The sequence below is a fragment of the Arachis ipaensis genome, chromosome B6 (genome assembly GCF_059453495.1).
Source record: "Arachis ipaensis isolate K30076 ecotype BB chromosome B6, ASM5945349v1, whole genome shotgun sequence".
Taxonomy (NCBI): Eukaryota; Viridiplantae; Streptophyta; class Magnoliopsida; order Fabales; family Fabaceae; genus Arachis; species Arachis ipaensis.
This window is the reverse complement of record NC_142441.1, coordinates 134,341,432-134,360,581: the sequence shown is the minus strand read 5'-3', so window position 1 is coordinate 134,360,581 and position 19,150 is coordinate 134,341,432. Positions and strand designations below refer to the sequence as shown.

At 34.0% G+C, this 19,150-nt stretch overlaps 1 pseudogene; it reads left to right on the top strand.

Annotated features, from left to right (window-relative positions):
* The first annotated feature begins 2,521 nt into the window (after window positions 1-2,521).
* On the top strand, window positions 2,522-18,649 carry LOC148562819 (uncharacterized; annotated as a pseudogene).
* The last annotated feature ends 501 nt before the right edge of the window (window positions 18,650-19,150 follow it).

The window sequence follows — 19,150 nt, the reverse complement described above, 5'->3', positions numbered from 1 at the left end:
ATTACGTTTATTATTATTATTACGTGACCAACATTACTATTCCTAGTATTATTATTACTATTATTAACTATAAAGCATAGAAAATAAGAGGTGGTTTATACTTTGCATTAGGTTACATATATACTATTATTATCATTATGCATTAGGTTTCGTGAATATATATACATATATATATTATCATTATCGTTATGTATACATATACATATAATATTAAGTTTTGTAATATAATATTATGCTATTATAATTCATTCTTAGCTTTTTTTTAGTATAAGTATAATCTATTACTATAATTTCCTTTCATAAAGTGTATATATGATATAAAGAAAGCTAAGGCGGCGTATATATATATATATATCATTAACGTATATGAGAGGAAAAGAAAAGAAAGAAAACGGAGAGAGAAGACCGAGAGAGAACGTAAATCCTTCTAAACCTCCGGGTTCGATTTTTTGAAATCCGTAACTCCAATAAAAAATCTAATCCGGTAAAAGTATTCGTAACATCTTTCTCTACACGTTAGTACCATTTTTGAATAGTAGAAGTTGACAATGACATAGCTCCTCTTTCCTTTGGGTTTGGCCAACGGGAATTTTAGGAGGCGCAGACGATTCTGGACATTTTTTTCTTCGATAGCTCACTCAGAAAGCTTCTCCTGAGCTTTGAATATATTGATTTCGTACGAAGGTATGGTTTTGGTTTCTCGTAGTTAATGTTTAATGTCACGTAAAAATTTAGGCTAGAAGACCTTAAGATAGAAATGAATTGAATGTATAATTGATGGATTGTGCATATTGGATAAAATGTGCAGTTTAGCTGTTGTTAACAATTTGCTGTTGAAGTTGGTCGGTTTGGAAAAGATTTAATATTGGTATTTGTTTGATTTTGAAATAATTTGTTACCGGAAATGATTTGAAGGACTGAGAGGTGTTTGATTTGATAGTTGGGACCCTTGAAGGGTAGCAGAAATTCGAGTTTTAGAGGAGTTACTACTAAAACTTCTATGAGAATTGGAGTTTTGATTTGAGATGGTATTTTAAAAAGAAAGAGATTATTATGTGGCTTGTGTATTTGAGACTATTTGTTGACCCTCTATCGCAAGATGTGACTGGGCACTTTAACTCCCCGGATTTCCCCATGGGCATGCATATATATGAATATTGAATATTATATTTGAGCTTGGAGTTCGACTCCATGGAATACTATATTATTGAGCTTGGAGTTCGACTCCATGGAATACTATATTATTGAGCTTGGAGTGTGACTCCATGGAATATTATTGAGCTTGGAGATGCGCGCACAGAGGGACTGTCCAATGGTTAACTACCAGGACATGTCGGGTTGGATGTATAACCGACAGATGAGACTCATCAGCCATAGGACAGGCATCATATGCATTTGTTTGTTTGCTTGAGTGTGCATTGTTTTGGTTTGCTTAACTGTTTAATTCTGCTTATCCGCTACTTGTTCTACTTGCTGTAAATGCTTCTCTATCTGTGCTTTCCTTGCTTGAACTGTATGTGTATGTTTTCTGAGAAATCCCTCTTGATGAAGGTGTGAGGGGAGAGGGTTGTTCCACCAGTGATTCGGAGGATTGGAGGCGATAGAAAGTGAAGTATTAAGTTAAATTTAGATTCAGAACTTGAATACCTTAGATAACTTACCTAACTTTTGGTTTAGTTTATTTTCCTTAAGAATGATTCTGAGTGTCGAAGTTCTAGGAATGCCTCTGGCTTTCCCGAGACCTTTTATATTAACTACGTGGGCACCTTTACCATACTGAGAACCTCCGGTTCTCATTCCATACTATGTTGTTGTTTTTCAGATGCAGGTCGAAAGGTATCTCATTAGGTGTCTGGACACCTGAAGCGAAGTGGTTACTGTGTTATTTTGTTGTGCAGAGATGTATATACACGTACTTAGCTTTCTCTCCACATAACTTATTCTTTTTGATCCTCTTAGAGGTTTATGGAGAGGCAGGATTTTGTTTATATACATCTTGGGTTTTGGATATGTATATATATATGTAAATATTCTCCGGCCAGCCTTGACTTCACAGACTGAGTTAGGAGCTTGTTATTTTGTACCTTTGGCTTTCTATTCCTACTTTTATTATCTTACGTTTGATAGTTATATTTTGACTCACACGTAAGTTATTCCGTTTTCGGAGCATGGCGCTTTTCATTTTGCGATTTTGTTTTACCCATTTTTTAAGGCTCATAGTCTAATATCTTCTTTCTACTACTATAAGTATATATTTTAGCTTTTTTTAGAAGTCGTAAAGAGGCTCTGTGTGGTAGGGTGTTACATTATGGTATCAGAGCAGTTCGTTCCTATAGAGCCTGAGGGATGGACTGATTATGCTTCTGGGCATACTCTGGGTGTGTGTATGTGCTATTAGGATATCTGATTGATATATGTGGCATAAACGTTCATGAGCATGCATTTGGAACTTGAAGCATTAGACTTGCGATATTGAGACTGATCAACTTAATATCACTTGTTTGGTGTGAACAGGGACCAAATGTCGTCTCGTGGATCCGAACGAGGTATACAGAGAGGAAATTCTGAGGTTGCACTAGTGCAAGGACGTCGAGGTGGAAACCCTAGTGCTAGTACGAGTAACGTAAGTCGATACTATAGGTCTATGACCCTTACTGACTTCCTCAAGAGTGGTCCACCTCGGTTTAACGGAAACGCCAATGCCCTGGAGGCTGATCAGTGGTTCTGAGAAGTGGAGAGGTTTTTGTACACTCAGCACGTTCCTGAAGTACAGTCAGTGGAGATAGTGACTCATATGTTGGAGGGAGATGCTCAGAATTGGTGGCAAGAGTTGTGTCATACCTTGCAGATGGAGTTAACAGATGTCCCTTGGAATAGATTCAAGACAGAGTTTTACGGTAAATATTTCTTGCATGCGTTTCGCACTGCAAAGGAATTTGAGTTAATGCAGATGAAGCAAAATGATATGTCCGTTGCTGACTATACCCGTGAATTCGATAATCTGTGCCGTTTCTCAAAAACTTGTCAAGGAAATCCAGCCGATTATGAGGAATGGAAGTGTGCTCTGTATGATAAAGGACTAAGGAGGGATATCTTTAATTACGTGTATCCTCAAAAGCTAACAAATTTTACTGAGTTGGTTAAGAAGAGCCAGCTCGCAGAGGATTGCTCCATGAAGTGGACACTGCTACAGGAAGGCTTTGGTGAAACTACTCCAGAGGAGCCACACAGGTACGGACTGGGAATGTGCTTTCGATGTGGAGCACCGGGACACATGTCTAGGGATTGTTCGCGTGGGAGAGCCGTAGATGCGGGTTGGCCACGACAGGATCGAGGTAAGTATGATACAGAATGCATAGGACAGATTTGTTCTGTGTAGAGCTAGGACCCCGCTTTTGTTTAGGTTGCATAACCGGATATGGAAGTTTAGGATTGAAAAGACTGGACGTAGTTTTGAATTTGGATACGGACTAGGAGTTTAGGCCGATAGAAATATCTGTTTGATAACCGGTTAGGTGTCGAGAGAAAGAGTAAGTTGTGATAAATTCAGTGTCAGAGGCTGAACCAGTTTCGATTGTATTACGTAAGGTGACACCATTAGAATCGGCAGAATTTGGGAGCTAGATGAAGCGAGTATTAGGGACAGTAAACCTGTCGTTCTAATACCAACCTGCCTTATAACCTTTCTGCATTGAGTCAATCTTGTATCTTCCGCTTTGCGTAGACTTTTAAGCCATATCCTGAATTTACAAACAAAGCATATCAAATCTTTCTGTTTTTCTTTGACATGTTCAAGAAGGGAAGTTATGTTAGTATGAATCTTTTATATTTTATATCAATTTTCGAGGGCAAAAATTTTTATAAGGTAGATAGAATGTAGCAACCCTTAGTTTTAAAAATATAAATATAAATAAGTTATAATTTATTTTACAAAATTAGAGTTCCTTATTTTTAGAAAATTATTTTTATTATCAATAATTGAACCAATTTTATAATAATTTAAATTTAATCAAATCCATATTATTATTATTATTATTATTATTATTATTATTGTATATAATTACTGTAAGTATTAAATTGCATTATAAATTTATATATATTATATTCATTGCATTACTATTATTATTACTATTATTACGTTTATTATTATTATTACGTGACCATCATTACTATTCCTAGTATTATTATTACTATTATTAACTATAAAGCATAGAAAATAAGAGGTGGTTTATACTTTGCATTAGGTTACATATATACTATTATTATCATTATGCATTAGGTTACGTGTATATATATACATATATATATTATCATTATCGTTATGTATACATATACATATAATATCAAGTTTTGTAATATAATATTATGCTATTATAATTCATTCTTAGCTTTCTTCTATTATAAGTATAATCTATTACTATAATTTCCTTTCATAAAGTGTATATATGATATAAAGAAAGCTAAGGCGGCGTATTAATCATATATATATCATTAACGTATACGAGAGAAAAAGAAAAGAAAGAAAACGGAGAGAGAAGACCGAGAGAGAACGTAAATCCTTCTAAACCTCCGCCTTAGATTTCTTGAAATCCGTAACTTCAATCAAAAATTTAATCCGGTAAGAGTATTCGTAACCTCCTCCTCTACACGTTGGTATCATTAAAGGTTGTGATAGGCTTAGAGAAGGGGGGTTGAATCTATGCCTTCCTTTTTAATTACTGTTGTTATCCTTTTAAAACAGATTTGCAATTCTGATTCTGTTTTAACTTAGCAGCGGAAATTTATGAGACAATTTATTTTTGTCTCATGAATATCAGAAAACAGAACACAGCAGAGAAGAGAAAAGCTAACACCAGCATGTATCCTGGTTCGGTTGCCTTGTGCTATGCAACCTACATCCAGTCTCCTCTACAACTGTGGAAGAATTTCACTATAGTAAACAGTATTACATACACCAATAACACAGGATTGACCCAATCCTTTCACACTCAAGTTCTAACCTAACTTGACATTGGCTATGCTAATACCTAACTATACCTCTTAGTGCTAACCCAACTAAGAAAGGGATACCATTCAGATACTAGATACAAGACACTTAATCAACCTAAAGAAATCAGAAAATAACTATAGGCTTTTCTCTCAAGTGTATCTCTCGGCCTTTTTCCACTCATGGCTTTTTCTCAAACTTTCTCACAATGCCTTTTCTCTCAAGAAATTACAGAAAGATAAGCTTAGAAAAGTACATTACAATCAGTAAAACATGAAGGAGATTGACTTCATCAACAGCCTCTGTGCTATGCGAAAAACCAGATTAGCAAGCCTCTGATTTAGTTCTTCATACTGGCGGAATGCACCTTTGATTAGGAAGCACTGTCCAGTTAGATGAACTTCTTCAAAGAGCTATCTCTCAGAACAAAACCTCTACTCGCTGGTTTTTTCTCCTTCGTTTCTGAATGAACAGCAAACTTCTTATATCTCCTTGCATGTGCCTGAGTTCTTCTTCCAAGATCAACACCTTGAGCCTTGAGCTTCACCAACCCACAAGCTTACTTTTTCTTCTCAAGCATCAAAGTAGAACCTTTGCTTCTGACTTTTCCAACTTGACCGAAAGCCATGAAGAAGTAACCGGAATTGTTTTTCACTGGTCAACCAAATCTGAACCATAGAGATGCAACTTGGTCCCCAAGTTTTGATTAGGTCCGTAGATACACAGCAGAATGGGGCAGAAAACAACTTTCCCTTCAAAGCCATTTTCAGGTAGTGCAGAGAGTTGGGAAGAAGGGATGAGGATCTTGATGCATGCAAGATGAGATGGATTACCTTTCTTAAGCTTGATTTAGCTTGGGATTTCTGTTTTAGCTTCTGTGCTTCAAGCTTCAACTCTCTCTCTCTTGCTTCTTTGGTTAATGGCTTATGGAAGAAGCTTTTCTTCTCTTTCTCTTTCTTGCTTTTTCTGAAATCTTGATGTGACTTGATTAGAAGGAAGAGGATCGTTGCTTTTGGTTAAGCAGGAGAGAGGGAATTTCAATTCTGAAATCAGTTCGGGCTTGGATCGGATATTAGTATGCATGGCCCGATTTAATTTCTTTGGTTTCTTCCTTTGCTTTTGCTTGGGCTCTTTATTTTGCTTTCAGCCCAATATTCTTTGCTGAATGCCTTTTATTCCATTTGGGCTATTAACATTTGGCCTGCAACAATAAACAATTAGTTAATAGGTAGATATAAATTAATCAACACTAATTATTTATTTTGCTCAAAAATAATGTTTGTCATCATTAATTAATTTAGTTAATTTCTTAACTCAACAATCATTTTTGAATAGTAGAAGTTGACAATGACATAACTCCTCTTTCTTTTGGGTTTGGCCAACGGGAGTTTTAGGAGGCACAGACGATTCTGGACATTTTCTTCTTCGATAGCTCACTCAGAAAGCTTCTCCTGAGCTTTGAATATCTTGATTTCGTACGAAGGTATGGTTTTGGTTTCTCGTAGTTAATGTTTAATGTCACGTGAAAATTTAGGCTAAAAGACCTTAAGATAGGAATGAATTGAATGTATAATTGATGGATTGTGCATATTGGATAAAATGTGTGGTTTAGCTGTTGTTAATAATTTGTTGTTGAAGTTGGTCGGTTTGGAAAAGATTTAATATTGGTATTTGTTTGATTTTGAAATAATTTGTTACCGGAAATGATTTGAAGGACTGAGAGGTGTTTGATTTGATAGTTGGAACCCTTGAAGGGTGGCAGAAATTCGAGTTTTAGAGGAGTTACTACCAAAACTTCTATGAGAATTGGAGTTTTGATTTGAGATGGTATTTTAAGAAGAAAGAGATTATTATGTGGCTTGTGTATTTGAGACTATTTGTTGACCCTCTGTCGCAAGATGTGACCGGACACTTTAACTCCCCGGACTCCCCCATAGGCATGCATATATATGAATATTGAATATTATATTTGAGCTTGGAGTTCGACTTCATGGAATACTATATTGTTGAGCTTGGAGTTCGACTCCATGGAATACTATGAGTTCGACTCCATGGAATACTATATTATTGAGCTTGGAGTGTGACTCCATGGAATATTATTGAGCTTGGGGATGCACGCACAGAGGGACTGTCCAATGGTTAACTACCAGGACATGTCGGGTTGGCTGTATAACCGACAGATGAGACTCATCAGCCATAGGACAGGCATACATCATATGCATTTGTTTGTTTGCTTGAGTGTGCATTGTTTTGGTTTGCTTAACTGTTTAATTCTGCTTATCCGCTACTTGTTCTACTTGCTGTAAATGTTTCTCTATCTGTGCTTTTCTTGCTTGAACTGTATGTGTATGTTTTCTGAGAAATCCCTCTTGATGAAGGTGTGAGGGGAGAGGGTTGTTCCACCAGTGATTCGGAGGATTGGAGGCGACAGAAAGTGAAGTATTAAGTTAAATTTAGATTCAGAACTTGAATACCTTAGATAACTTACCTAACTTTTGGTTTAGTTTATTTTCCTTAAGAATGATTCTGAGTGTCGAAGTTCTAGGAATGCCTCTGGCTTTCCCGAGATCTTTTATATTAACTATGTGGGCACCTTTACCATACTGAGAATCTCCGGTTCTCATTCCATACTATGTTGTTGTTTTTCAGATGCAGGTCGAAAGGTATCTCATTAGGCGTCTGGACACCTGAAGCGAAGTGGTTACTGTGTTATTTTGTTGTGCAGAGATGTCTATACACGTACTTAGCTTTCTCTCCACATAACTTATTCTTTTTTATCCTCTTAGGGGTTTATGGAGAGGCAGGATTTTGTTTATGTACATCTTGGGTTTTGGATATGTATATATATATATGTAAATATTCTCTGGCCAGTCTTGACTTCGCAGACTGAGTTAGGAGCTTGTTATTTTGTACCTTTGGCTTTCTATTCCTACTTTTATTATCTTACGTTTGATAGTTATATTTTGACTCACACGTAAGTTGTTCCGTTTCCGGAGCATGGCGCTTTTCATTTTGTGATTTTGTTTTACCCATTTTTTTAAGGCTCCTAGTCTAATATCTTCTTTCTACTACTATAAGTATATATTTTAGTTTTTTTTAGAAGTCGTAATACCTCGCCACTTCTGCTTTACGACTTAAGCGTAAGGCTCTGTGTATTAGGATGTTACAATGACACATTTTTTTTAACCGACTTGATGGTTTGAGATTTTTGTTAAAGAATTTAGCTAACATATATTTTAAGAATATATAATAAAATTATTATTAATAAAATATTTAAAGTTTTTTTATAAATATAAAATAAATGTATTAAAATTTAATTTTTTTTATATTTTAAAAAAATTTTAATTTATAATCTTAATATATATCTTACTACTTTTAGAGTATAAAGATAACTAAAACCTTTTACCAAATACTTATTATCTTTAGGGACTTTTTTTTTTTAAATTTTGTTTTACTTACCAGTCCTTTTTATTAGTGATTTAGTGCCACAAAATTTCAAGTAATAATTTATGTAACCAAATATTTACATATAAATTCAAAGACTGTATTTAATTAAAATAGAGACTTAAACTGTGAGATAGAGATAAATAAAAAGAGACTAAGAGATTAAGAGTAAATTAAGTCTATGTATTATGTTTAGTATAAAATATACTGTACTGAGTTATGTCTAAATACTATGTTTGGTTTAAGAAAAATATAAAGATCGAGGAGTAGTAGATTTAGAATTTTAAAAGTTAAATAAGAAAATTAAAAAAAAATATTATTAAAATTTCAGTCTTCAGTCCCAGAAATTTTTCAGTTTCCTCTGTCCTTACTTTCTAAAAGTAATAAGGATTGAAATTTTGTATCTCATGACTAAAATTTTAGTTTCAGTTTCTTATGCCAAATACAATCGTGAATCTTAATCTCCCAATCTTAGTTCTAGTCTATGAAAACAAACATTACTAAAGTGTTTGATTTTTTTTTTTTATAAATGACAACAATATAACTTGAAAATATGTGTGACAATGATGAAACTAATACATGGAAACAAAAAAGTTAAGTCCAAGCTAAGACTATAAAAAAGTTTAGTGTTCTAGGACTTAGATAAATTCTTGTTAAGAAGTTGAGCTTAGATATATCTCTCTTACACACACTAAAAATGTTTATAAGATGTAGAACATGTTAGCAATTGATTTATAAACAAAAGTTTTGAAAAATGCTTGATTTAGATAAAATATTAAAAATTCTTTATTACATTTATATCTTTTAAATTCATTTTAAATTATAAAATTAATTTCTCCAAATAATTATTGTATTAAATCATGTTTATTGAAAGTCACTTTGATTTTCTTTTAGCCAAATGTAACTGTTATAACTTTTGAAAAATTATCTTTAAATAGTTAACAAAAATAAGTAACTTTTTTGAAAAGTATAAAGTTAACCAAATTAACCCTAAATGTAGGATGCATCTTTCCTTTATTATTTCCTTATGTAATCTTCAAATATGATCTTGTTATTTGGAATTTCGTAATGCAACTATTTTATTTATATGCTGTTAAATGCTTTTTTAGTGATATATTTCAAATTATTCTCTAATAATTTTTGTTTTGGACAAACTGATCTCTAACGAAAAAAATTGACAAATTAGCATATTAAAGAATTATAAGTAAATTAATCGATAATAAAATAAAAAATAACTTAATCTTTTATTTTTATAAATTTTAGACAATTTATGAAAAGAGCCCTAAAATATGAGGAATTGATATGGTCTACTTAGTCCACTACACAAGGCCCATAAAGCCCATTAAGAAATAAGCAAGTGTCCAGCTACCCTTTTGGGCTCAGCTACAAACTGTCCAAACAATATTTTCTCACTTGAGATAGTGCTAACTTGGTCAATCCACTTGGGTTGATAGAATAAATAATTTAAATCTTATTTTTATATATGTAATAATTTATTAGTTAATAATAAATTCTTAAATAAAATTTTAATCTTCAACAAATTAATTCTTAACTTACCTAGTTAAAAAATACTGTAAAAAAAAAAAAATAATACTAACTTTGTCATCAATTCTATTTTATTTTTAGAAAATTGCAAACACCATACTTGGAACAACAATGTTTACAGTAAAGGAATGTGAAACATATGAAATGTTGCTTATAAATTATTTCAAAAGAAGTTATTCATATTTCATAAACCGCAAAAATTAAATTAAACTACTTTAAGTGAAAAAGGTTCTCCTAATCATAAAAATTTTACTAGTAAAAATTAATATAAAAAAAATAAATAACAAATGTAAAATATTAAGAAAGAGAAAAAAATTGCAGACCTATAAGCACATAACTACTAAAAATCGGAATGACTAATCGTTTGTCAGACATCATCGAATGCTATTATCAATTTCTATAAAACACTTTGTTGTCGTGTTTATGTGTCCAATATATTTCAGACACAATATTCATCAACACTCATTTGATATGTGTATATATTATAAATTTATTATTTATTAAAATAAAAAATATTTTAAATATTTTATATAATTAAAATAAAATATTAAAATTAATTAAAATTTTAATTTATATTTTAATTTTAATAAAATATTAAAATATCATTATAATTTATTTAAAAAATACTTTATATTATATGTACGTATGTGTAAGATTTTAAAATTCGTAGGACGATGTATACTATATCGTATCATGTCCCGTGTCCGTGCAGTATTAATATATCATAGATCAATTCTCAACTTTAAGTAGGTTTGTCAAATAAGTTAATATCACTCGTTTGGACCCAATTCGTTTAAAATTGAATATTATGAGTTGATTTGTTTATTTTTTATTTGTTTATAGATCTGAAATTTTAGGTCCGAACTATTTATGATAAGCTCGACGAAATTATATGTATTAGATGTTTATTTTTTAAAAAGTTTTGAATAACAATTTTAGTCTTAAATTTAATAAAAAAACTTGAACATAAAAATTTCACTTTTGGACTAGAAATCTTAAATAAAATATTATTAGTACGTGAATTGGATCTTTAGGTTGAATCAAGGAAAATATTGAAAAAATGCTAGAAAAGTTTTTGAAAAATACAAAAAGAATAAATAAATGGATTGTCTCCTTATGTCAAAATTTAAACAGGTGCCATTTTAAAAATAAAAATTTATACGTTTAAGCAGATAAATGAATTAGTCTAACGAATTTAACCTATTTTAATGATTATAATTTTAAACTTATATAATATTAGAATCAAGTTTTTGTATTGCAAAACAAGTCAGTCTAATTTTATCATAAGCGAGTGGAGTCCATCCAATTTATCTCAAATAGAAAAAAGTAGTTTAATATTTAATGTGAAAAAATAGTTTAATATTTAAGCGAGTGTAGTCTATATTATTTTTTTTAATATCCTCTCACCAACACATGAAAAAAGAGAATAGAGTAATTGATATTTTTTTTTCATGGTCCTCTTTATGAATGGAGCTTTCAGAAATATTTAAAAATCTGCACCAAAACTAGTTTGCTTATTTGTAAATTGTCGCCAAGCCAACTTTTTTCTTTATTTACAAACTTTTCACTCATCATCCTTCATAATTTCAAATAACCCAAAGCTTTCCGTCGTTACCTAAACTGCTCTCTTCGATGCCACACCTCCTTGGAATAATGTCATCTTCTTCTTCTCCCCAAACCTATCTATTATCCCATTTACTTCGTCATTTTTGGTGCCGTTACCTCCACCGTCAATCCTTATTATATCGCCTCTAGAGTCTTCAAACAATTCAAAGATCCAAATGCATCATCACTATATTATGAGACTGTTTCACTCAATTTTTGGTATTGTTTGACAGAGTGTCAAATCAAGCTTGTATTACGATCTTAATTTAGGGAGCACATATGATTCTTCTGAAAAAGAGTGAGCTTTACTCGAAAATTACTTAACTATAATGTTGAAGTGACTTGTATCAAAGTTACTAGTGACAAATTTATATTGAACAAGGTAAAATAAACAAATAAAGAAGCAGAGTGTCGATTAGATTCTTGCTAGTAAAGAATTTTACAGATAAAGTCTCGTTGCAAGTATAGTTTCTAAACCAGCAAAGAATTCTTTCGTACAAAAAAACTTTAGTTGTCACAAGTAACAAAACCCAATAAAATTTATAACCGAAGTATTTAAATCTCGGGTCGTCTTCTCAAGGAATTGCAGGGAGGTGTGATTTATTATTGATTATGGAATAAGGTGTGTTTTTGGGTTCTTGAAATAGAGAACAAGTAATTTAAATGGCAGAAAAAATAAATTAATAATTATAAAGACTCTTGGTAAGGTATGAGAACTGGAAATCCCATCCTAGTTATCCTTACCAGGTGTGATGAGAATTGTTATTGCTCCCACTTAGATAACCCTTACTAAATAAAGGAAAGTCAAGTGGACCAATTAACTTGATTCCTCAAATCCTAGTCAACTCCTGTGGAAAGACTAGCTTTAGAGGGATCCAAATCAATCAGCAATTCCCAATTTTCAATCAATCACTGAGTTTGACAACTCAGGTGTCACCAATTACTCAATCAAAGCCAAAAGGAAAAAATCTAAATTACTTATATCATAAATAAAAGGAACAATCTTAAATCTGAAATACCTCAAATTGCATTAAATAGGAAATAAAATTAAACATAGGAATCCATAAACCAAATTGGCAACATCAAGTAATCAACTAAAGTAATAGAATAAAAGTAGAAGAGAAAATAATTTAAAGGAACATTGAACCTGGATTGAAGAAATAACCATAAACTAAGAGAAATCCTAATTCTAAAACCTAAGAGAGAGCAGAGAACCTCTCTCTCTCTCTCTAAAACTACATCTAAAACCTAAAATTTGTGAATTATGAATGTTGTATCCATTCTCCCTTGATTCCCCCATTTTCTGGCTTCTATTCTGTGTTTCTGGCCTTGGATTTGGGCCGAAAAAGGGTCCAGAAATCGCTGGGACGACTTCTGCAATTTTCTGCACGTGGCGTCCGTCACGCGTGCGCGTGGGTCACGCTTACGCGTCAATTGGAGATTTTCCTTGCCACGCGTACGCGTCAGTCACGCGTTCGCGTCGTTTATGCTCTGCACCTAGGCACGCAGCCGCATCGTCCATGCATGCGCGTCGCTGCCATTTTCTTCAAAACTCCATTTTTATGCGTTCCTTCCATTTTTGCATGTTTCCTTTCTGTCCTCTAAGCCATTCCTGCCCTATGAAGCCTGAAATTACTTAACACATAGATCAAGGCATCGAATGGTAATAAAGGATAATTTTAAAATAAATATTTTTAAAACATAGAAAACATGTTTTCACATATATCATAGAATAAGGAAGGAATTATAAAACCATGCAAATCTTATGAATAAGTGGGTGAAGAATTGATAAAAACACTTAATTGAGCACAAGATGAATCATAAAATAGGGGTTTATCAACCTCCCCACACTTAAACATTAGCATGTCCTCATGCTAAATGCAAGAGAAAAGAGTGAAGGTAGAATGGTGGAATCTTATGCAATGCAATCAATTCTAAATGCAAGCTACCTGAATGAATCATGCAATCTTAATTACTATCCACTTATATATATAAAACTTATATGTGGTTAAATTGATTCATATTTTCAACGAATCATATATGTACAACCAAGGCCAAACCATATTAAAACACATTCACAATTGAGTTGAGTTAAAAGATTTCACAAACTTGCAAGACAATTAATAATTAAACATGGATATATGGAATTGAGCTATTGAACCCTCACTAGATTTGTGTTTACTCTCTAATCACTCAGTGTTTGGGGTTAATCACTCTATTCTTTTCTAGTCATGCTTTCTAAAACTTTGTTTTTATCTAACCAATCAACAATTATTTAATGTATACATGCAAACATCATGAGATCTTTTTCAAGGTTGTAATGGGGCTAAGGTAAAGGTGAGGGTATATATATAAGGCTAAGTGAGCTATAAATTGAATCCTTGATTAGTATAAGATCTCACCTAACATATACATACTCTATACAATTTAAAAATTTGCCTAGCTACCCAATTTTTCCACTTTTGTATCACATACTCATGTACCAATTTTATTTTTAATTTTATCCTATGTGCATTGATTTCTTTACTAAACTCAATACTGGGATAATTTTGTCCCCTTATTTATTTACTTATTAAAAGGAAATATTATTTTTTATTTTTTTTATTATTTTTTTTGAAACATAAATATAATATATCAATGCACATGGTATTTTAATTATTTTGGTTTCACATGAGCCTGCTCCCAAATTTCAAATGATTTATAGAGTTACTACCTTCTTATCAACCCAAGTTCCCACAGTTTTCCCACACTAAGTTGATACATAATCTCTATCTTAAGCTAACCAAAGATTCAATTTGGGATTTTCAATTTATTTTTCTGCTTAAGGCTAGTGATGTGGTTATAGAACAGAAGGGGATTAAAAAAGCTCAAGGGGACTAACAAGGGTGACATAAAAAGGTAGGCTTATTTGGGATGAGTGAGTAAAAACAAGTAATGGCCTCAATCACATGCAAGTATGTAAATACATTCTATATTGGACATATAGACTGAAACAAAGTAAAGATTGCAAGCATAGAAAAGAAGGGCGAAACACACAGGAATGAAAATTATGGTTAAATGTAACCATACAATTAAGCTCAAAAACTCACGGGTTGTGTGTTCTTTGGCTCAAAAACCATATATCAGTTATGTATATCATGCAAGTAGAAATTAAGAGTTTCCATTCAACTCAATGTGAACCTTTGAATGGCTCAAATAAAAATAAGTATATTCTTTGAAAAATGTTGTCAATTTACCAACATTTATTGCTATATATATAGTGTGTGGATTGTTATGATTCTTGAAAAATAAAAAATTTTTAGTTTACTCTTTTATTTTCAATTAAACCAAATTATTATATGCTAAAAGGGTAAACTAAACTAATTAATCCATATATTCTATATCACAACTAATAAGCTAAAAGTGCAAATTAAACTAAATGTCTAAGATATATATAAATCAAAGTGCAAAATGTAGAAATAAAGTAGAAATAAACAGAAATACAGCAAAAGAAAATGCACAAGTACTGAAAGACAAATAAGATAAAATAAAATAAAAATACAGAAAATAAACAAAATAGGATAAAAAGAGTCTGAAAGTAGTTCACCAAAAATAAAGTTCGCCGGAGATGGCGACCTCCCCACACTTAAATAATAGCATCGTTCTCGATGCTCAATCAAGCTAGGTGTGAAGAAGTGGCATCTCCGGAAGGATGTGCTGCTGGTGTCTCTGTGGGCTCTGGGAGTGATAGTGCCTGCGGCTCTGCATGTATCGGTGCCTGTGAGTCTGATGGCTGTGTCTGCGGAGGCTCCTCATGCTGGGGCTCTGCCTGCTGGGATCCTGCCTGCTCAGCCTCGGCTCGTGCCTGCTCCTCCTGGTCATCCGCCTCCTCCTCAGATGGCTCTGATGGTGTGTCAGGCTCGGAGAAAATGTCATGGTGGCCGGATCGGATCATCAACTTTAAATGCTCATAGCGCCGCTTGCTGCGACGCTCAGTCCTCTCATATCGTCGCTGGTTGCGGTGCTCCATCTGGTCGAGTCGTTTGAAGAGGCGGTGCACTAAGTGGTAAACGGGCTCGAAAGCAGGGGAGGGTGCTGTGGTGGTGGCTGGTCCAGCAGATGCTGAAGGAGCAGCAGAAGATGTGGCTACATCAGCGGAGGCAGTAAGAAAGGGAGGTCTGTAGCCTAAAGCCTGGAACTTCCTGCTGTGTGGGATAATCTTCTTGCAATCGGCGGCGGTTGGCTTCTCATCTGCAAGCTCCCAGGGCTCCTTAGCTCGGCGGCCTAGCTGAGTGATCAAATATGGGAAGGGCAGAGTGCCTCTGACATGGACCCTGGCCATGTAGTACCAGATAAAGCAGAGAAGATATAGGTCCTTGCCCTCCGTCACACACCAGATAAGAGTGATCATGGCGGCTGGCACCTCAGTCTCATGAGTGCTCGGCATCACGTAGTTACTCAGAATTTGTTGCCAAAGCCGAGCCTCATCATTCAAATAGATAATCTTTATTCCCTTTGGGGCCACTGTTGACTTGCCCATGACCCATGGGACAGTAGGATCAAGAGCTATAGTCCGCTTCACTGCGTCCCAATCAAACCTCATAAATCTCATATCCTCCTTAGCCTTTTGGTAACCATTAGGGGTGGAAACAGGCCAGGCCAGGCCAGGCTTTACTCTTAACAGGCCAGGCATGTAATAGAGTTTATTGGCCTTAGCCTAGCCTGTAGCCTGGTATAGACTTTTTAATGAGTACTGAGCCTGGCTTGTTGTTAAATCTGGCCTGGCCTGAAGCCTGTCAATAGGCCTGTTTTTTTTTTTAATAATAATTAAATTTAAGATATAATTTAATTTTTAAAATTATAAAATATAAAATAATAAATTTATGAATAATATTGAAACAAAATACACATATATAATTAAAGAGACAAATGGCTGAGTGGATAAAGGTATTTTCATAAGATAGAAGACCCAAGTTCAAATCCTTCCAATAGCATTTTTTTTTTTTTTGGTTTCCCACGGTATCCCCCAACCCGGCAGGTCAAGGACTAATCCGTCGCGGCCTTCCAATAGCATTTTTACTAGTATAATAAAACTCTCTATATATATTTGCAGGCTCAGGCCGGCCTGACAGGCCCAACATGCTATTTCAAAAGCCTAGGCCTGGCCTTTTAAAGAATATAGACTTTTTTAATAGCCTGAGCCTGGGCCTATTTTCTATCAGGCCAGGCCAAACACAGGCCAGGCTGCAGGCCCCTGGCAGGACACCTGGCCTATTTCCACCCCTAGTAACCATCTGGTTCATTGGATTTAGGTAGGAGCTGGAGGATATCTTCAATTGCTTCCTCAATAACCAGAATCTGCTTCCCTCTAAGCTGTACCGCATCCAGGGTCGTTTTGAAGTAGTTGCAGTAAAATTCTCTAACCCAAGATACATTGACCTCAGTCAAGTTTCTTTCTAAGAAGAACCAGCCTCTCTGTTTTATCTGTTCTGAGGTGTATTATTGTAGTTTGACGTGGTGAAAATTGGCGAGTTAAGAAATTATTATAAGAGATACGTTGCAAGTACAGTTCTTAACCAAACGAAAATCCACTTATCAATTTAGAAGGGTTGTCACAAAATTTAAATTAAAATACTGGGAGTATGAATCCCAGGTCGTCTCCCAACGAGTTGCAGAAAGGTGTGCTATTTTATTAATCAGATGTTTTCTAAATAGGAAATTAAATTAGAGAATTTAGATAATTTAAATAAAAACCTTGACTGGGAATAGATTAGTTGGAAGCCCTATTCTTGTTGGAGTACTCTCAAGATTAATTGATAATTAAAGGTTGCTCTGCTTAGTTATCCCTTACTAGGTAGAGGAAAGTCAAGCAAGTTAGAAAGCTATTTCTAGTCACAAGTTCTAATCCTCTCCCTTGGGAAGGACTAGTGTCAATGACTAGAGGGTGATCCAACAATAAACCCAATTACAATTTTTCTCTTGAGTAATCCAACTCAAGATTTCCTTTCAATCATCTCCCAATCAAGTTATGGAACTACTCACTCATTATGTTTGTAAAATCCACGAAATAAGAAAAGGAAATATTGAAAGACATGATATATAATAATCAAAGGAATCAATTAAAATAAAAATAGTTCTTGCATTAATAAATTCTAAAAATAATCCAATAATAATTTTGAGTAAATAAAAGACATGGAAGAGTAAGTGACAGGTAAGAAAACAAACTAGAATGATGAAGTCTTCATGGAGGTAATAACCCTTCTCAATATCCCGATCTAGAAAGCAATAAAATCAAAATCCGAAGAATTATCAATGTGTAGAGAGAAAACCTAGAAGAGAGGAAAAATCAGATCTAAAACTAAAACTAGGTGGAATGAATGTTGTCCTCTGGTTTCTGCATGTTTCCTGGCTCTAGTCTGCTTTTCTGGGCCGAAAACTGGGTCAAAATAGGGCCTAAAATAACTCCCAGCAAATTCTGCAGATTCTGCAGATTGCGTACGTCACGCGATCGCGTCATCCAGCGTTTTACCTTGTCACGCGTGCGTGTCGTCTACGCCTTCGCGTCACTGATGCAGTTTCCAATCCGCACGGTTGCGTGAGCCATGCATCCGCGTTACTGCAATTTCCTCTATGTCGCGCGGTCGCGTGAGCCATGCGTCCGCGTCACTTCTCGCTGGTCATCTCCTTAATTTCTTGTGTTCCTTTCATTTTTTGCAGGCTTCCTTTCTAATCTCCAAGTCATTCATGCCCTATAAAACCTGAAACACTCAACACACAGATCACGGCATCGAATGGAATAAAGAAGAATTAAAATACAAAATTAAAAGTCTCTAGGAAGCAAGTTTTCAACCATGAAGTATTTTTAGGAAGGAATTATAAATGCATGCTTATTTAATGAATAAGTGGGTAAAGATTTGATAAAACCACACAATTAAACACAATATAAACCATAAAATAATGGTTTATCATAGTTCTTCTGGAATTTTGAGGGTCTTTTCCAGGTATAGATTCCTTGAAGTTGCAAAAAACCGGATACTTCAGCTCACAGTATCTGTTTGCAAACTTGACTGGGTCTGTGGCGGGCAGTAACTGATCAGCTTTTTCCTGCGGAGTAAAATTCTTCTCCCGCCAGAAATCATCATGGAGGATATCCAAAATAGTGGTAGAGGATTCTCCTCTTTTTCTCTTGCATGTGCCTGTTTTGGCTTTTCCTTTGCCTTTGGGGTCTGACATCCTGAAAAGCAGAGATTTCAGGATACAGTTTATTAAACTAAAGCAAGAAAACAGGTAAGCAAATAGTATATGAGCAATATAAGCATAGAGGGGCAAAAGAGGAATAAAAGAGCAATATAAGCATAAAGTGAGTTAAATATATGTAAAATTTTGGACTGTATTCAAATGAAAAGTCAGAGAATAAAAATCACGATCCAAAATCTATGATATGCAAAATTCTTGTTAATTAGGAGCAACAATAATCATGCCTTGAAATGGTTTGAAAGTAGTTAGTTGAAAACTTAAAAGAGAAGTTAGAAAGTTAGTGCAGTTAAGAGTTAAAAAGTGAAGTTAAAGTAAGTGGCATGGTGTTGTGAT